The sequence below is a fragment of the Aedes albopictus genome, chromosome 1, assembly GCF_035046485.1.
Source record: "Aedes albopictus strain Foshan chromosome 1, AalbF5, whole genome shotgun sequence".
Taxonomy (NCBI): Eukaryota; Metazoa; Arthropoda; class Insecta; order Diptera; family Culicidae; genus Aedes; species Aedes albopictus.
In genome coordinates this window covers 272,323,542-272,328,390 of record NC_085136.1, presented here as the reverse complement: position 1 = coordinate 272,328,390, position 4,849 = coordinate 272,323,542, and positions in this window count along the sequence as shown.

The following is a 4,849-nucleotide window of genomic DNA, read 5'->3' as shown; positions in this document are numbered from 1 at the left end:
CTGGAGAAATCTCAGAAGGAATCCCCGAAAGAATTTCTAGAAAAATTCCCGAAGAATTTCGTGAAGGAATTCCCGAAAGAATTCCTGAAGGAATCCCCGAAGGAAGTCCCGGAAGAATTCCCGGAGGAATCCCTGACGGAATTTCTGGAGGAATCCTAGGAGGAAATCCTGGAGGAATCCCTGGAGGAATTCCTGGAGGAATCCTTGGAAGAATTCCTGGAGGAATTCCTAGAGAAATCCTTGGAGGAATTCCTGGAGGAATTCCTGAAGGAATCCCTGGAGGAATTCCTGGAGGAATCGCTGGAGGAATTCCTGGAGGAATCACTGGAGGAATTGCTGGAGGAATCCTTGGAGCAATTCCTGGAGGAATCCTTGGAGGAAATCCTGGAGGGATTCCTGGAGGAAATCCTGGAGGAAATCCTGGAGGAAATCCTGGAGGGTTTCCTGGAAGAATTCCTGGAGGAATTCCTAGAGGTATTCCTGGAGGAATTCCTGGAGGAATTCCTAGAGAAATCCTTTGAGGAATTCCTGGAGGAATTCCTAAAGGAATCCCTGGAGGAATTCCTGGAGGAATCCCTGGAGGAATTCCTGGAGGAATCCCCGGAGGAATTCCTGGAGGAATCCCCGGAGGAATTCCTGGAGGAATCCCCGGAGGAATTCCTGGAGGAATCCCCGGAGGAATTCCTGGAGGAATCCCCGAGGAATCCCCGGAGGAATTCCTGGAGGAATCCCCGGAGGAATTCCTGGAGGAATCCCCGGAGGAATTCCTGGAGGAATCCCCGGAGGAATTCCTGGAGGAATCCCCGGAGGAATTCCTGGAGGAATCCCCGGAGGAATTCCTGGAGGAATCCCCGGAGGAATTCCTGGAGGAATCCCCGGAGGAATTCCTGGAGGAATCCCCGGAGGAATTCCTGGAGGAATCCCCGGAGGAATTCCTGGAGGAATCCCCGGAGGAATTCCTGGAGGAATCCCCGGAGGAATTCCTGGAGGAATCCCCGGAGGAATTCATGGAGCAATCTCCGGAGGAATTCTTGGAGCAATCTCCGGAGGAATTCCTGGAGGAATCCACGCTGGAATTCCTGGAGGAATCCCCGGAGAAGTTCCTGGAGGAATCCCCGGAGAAGTTCCTGGAGGAATCCCCGGAGGAATTCCTGGAGGAATCTCCGGAGGAATTCCTGGAGCAATCTCCGGAGGAATTCCTGGAGCTATCTCCGGAGGAACTTCTGGAGCAATCTCCGGAGGAATTCCTGGAGGAATCCCCGGAGGAATTCCTGGAGGAATCCCCGGAGGAATTCCTGGAGGAATCCCCGGAGGAATTCCTGGAGGAATCCCCGGAGGAATTCATGGAGCAATCTCCGGAGGAATTCTTGGAGCAATCTCCGGAGGAATTCCTGGAGGAATCCACGCTGGAATTCCTGGAGGAATCCCCGGAGAAGTTCCTGGAGGAATCCCCGGAGAAGTTCCTGGAGGAATCCCCGGAGGAATTCCTGGAGGAATCTCCGGAGGAATTCCTGGAGCAATCTCCGGAGGAATTCCTGGAGCTATCTCCGGAGGAACTTCTGGAGCAATCTCCGGAGGAATTCCTGGAGGAATCCCCGGAGGAATTCCTGGAGGAATCCCCGGAGGAATTCCTGGAGGAATCCCCGGAGGAATTCCTGGAGGAATCCCCGGAGGAATTCATGGAGCAATCTCCGGAGGAATTCTTGGAGCAATCTCCGGAGGAATTCCTGGAGGAATCCACGCTGGAATTCCTGGAGGAATCCCCGGAGAAGTTCCTGGAGGAATCCCCGGAGAAGTTCCTGGAGGAATCCCCGGAGGAATTCCTGGAGGAATCTCCGGAGGAATTCCTGGAGCAATCTCCGGAGGAATTCCTGGAGCTATCTCCGGAGGAACTTCTGGAGCAATCTCCGGAGGAATTCCTGGAGGAATGCACGCAGGAATTCCTGGAGGAATCCCCGGAGGAATTCCTGGAGGAGTCCCCGGAGGAATTTCTGGAGGAATCCCCGAAGGAATTCCTGGAGAAATCCCCGGAGGAATTCCTGGAAGAATCCCCGGAGGAATTCCTGGAGGAGTCCCCGGAGGAATTCCTGGAGGAATCCTCGGAGGAATTCCTGGAGCAATCTCCGGAGGAATCCACGCTGGAATTCCTGGAGGAATCTCCGGAGGAACTCCTGGAGCAATCCCCAGAGGAATTCCTGGAGTTCGCTTGTTCTTGCCGATTGTTCCGGTTCCATTCCAAGTCAGTCAGATTGGTAAACAAAGAGTTTCGTCGATTTTTTTTTCTTTTTTCTCTCTCAAGATCGACTGTCAAAATTGCTTTGGTAAAAATGCACTTTTTTCCTTGACCTCATTTCTTGCCATCTGAGTACTAGGCTTAAATTGCTGATAAAATATTAACGTTTCGATTACATTTACCGGTGCTTTACACAGATCTTTTCCCATTTGATTGTTGTGGAGTGTTTTTGGAAGGAATCGTAGCCAGGTAATTATGAAGATGTTTCTCGATCGGCTTCTTATTCAATGACTATGAATTGACTGACTGTGTGAAAAGGGAAAGCGAAAATGAATTGTTTAATTTAAATATCCAGTGCAGGATCATTCAAATTCGTGCTGTTTTCAGTCAATGACTATGAACATTTTGCACCCTGGTTGTCGTAACTCCGGTAGATGATGTGGTATGATCATCTCTAAATGTTCGAATCCATGGATCCTGTTCGACACACCTCCTACAGCGTGCAACGCTACGAAGTTGAAACCACGACCCTTCAGTGAGCGGGTGCTCCCGATTAATTTGAGAGATCAGCAGTTCCACGTACGGAGCTTTTATTTGCAAGTCCCTTTCAGTCGCTGTTCTTCAGTTGCTTCAAGCAACTTGCTTGTCGGGTTACGGATGGCTCGAATGGCATGATACCAACCCACTTATCCAGGGAACTGGGCTTACCTCCCAGGAAGCTACAACATTTGCAATGGCATTTATAAACCAGCAAAGTTGTTGAAATTCACGAAAATAAAAATATTAAGAGAAACGCATGGACATTTTATTCGTCTACAGTGTCAGACAGCTTCTAGCGCCAGTCTTTCCCGGTGGATAAGGGGGGGAGGGGGGTTGTTTGTTTTAATGGGTGCCCAGGAGATAACATTTTACCTAAGCTTCCATTTAAACACTCAAGCATAAATCAACCACCAAGAAGACTTAACGGAAAGCAAATGTCAACTCGCTGTATAACAATCGAGTAGTATTCTTCAAATTGAGTTATTATATAGCCAAAAAGAAGCGGAAAGAAATGTATAAACCCGAATAGCCCATCTCGAGCAGAAAATCTTATCACGACTCTAAATGGTTCGGCACTAGTCGGCACTAAATCTCACCAGCTTCCGGCTGCTGAAAGCCTCCGACATCAACCGGCGCAACCAAACAGCAACTCCTACCAGACTAGAGTACACTTCAAAAAATATAAATACTCATTGAATCCGCTCGACCAACCGACCGACATCAGCAGCAAGGCGGGTGATGGTGGAAACCCTCGAAACACGAAACGTTAAAAATAAATTTCCTTCGAAAGAAAACTAAAAGTAAATAAATCTTATCATTTCCTCGCCCTTGCTTACGGGTTTGCTTCGGTTGTTGCTCGGCGCTCTAGGCCCTTGGATGGACCTTTCTCCCGTCTTTCCTCACGGTTGCTGTGGGCCAGGAAGACAATGCCATAGTAGGTAGTACCACCGTGTACGACTGCGCCGGCCGATCCGACAGACAGCCGTTGGCCATAACGAAGGCATAGCTCGTGGCACGAAGCACCAGCAGTATAGCCAGCAGCGTTTATGCAGCTCACCAAAGAAGAAATAAAGGGCAAATAATGTTATTTTTGATATTTTGGTGATTTGAGTAGTCTTTTGTATCAACTTAAACATAATATGAGTAAGATTGTGAATTGTTTGTTAGGACATTATATACCTTGCATTTTGATGTTTAGGGGTATCTTAGAGTCAAGCCCGTGCCCAGGTAGGGCAATAGGATCCATTGACAGGAGGAGAAAATCTGGTGCCGGTTCATCACTTGCCGATTGGAAGATGCAGCGGTGAAAATGTTCCTCGCCGAGGAGCTGGAGAACTGCGCTGCGGATATTCCGGAATGTGGGAGCAAATCCAAAGAACGCCATCAAGAACACCTTCATCGCCACCGGAGAGAATAACTTGGGCGAGATACGCACTCAGAGAAAGCAGTGGATCACAAATGATACCTGGAGGAGGATAGAGGAGCGAAGGAACACCAAAGCCGTGATAGAGCGAACGAAATCACGAGGAACCAAAGCCGGAGCCCATCAGCGCTATTCGGCTCTCGATAAGAAAATGTAAGGCTCCTGTAGACGGGTCGAAAAAAGTCGCAAAAAGTCGCAAATACCACCAAAATTAGTCTCCTCTACGATGTCCCACGTCGCCTTAGTGGGACTAAGACGAATGCTGCGATGCCCGTGAAAAACACGTTTGGACAGATATTTACCGGCCCGGCTGATCAGTTGAAACGCTGGTTCAGGCACTCTGAAAACCAACATCACAGCATGATCTGCCAAGAGTTTGACGCATTACCCGAGGAAACAACGAGGCTCCATCATAGCAAGAGATAGAAAAAGGTTATCCGTGACATGAAGTCAAACAGAGCCTCGAGGATCGATCCCAAATCAACCGAGATCCTCAAGCTGACCCCGTAGAATCTGCACAACTTCTGCATCAATTATTCTACAACATATGGGAAACCGAGACATTTGTGGCTGACTGGATACAAGGTGTCTCAGTAAAGGTACCCAAAAAAGGGGTTTGACTGTATGCGATAAATGGCGAGGCATTATGTTAC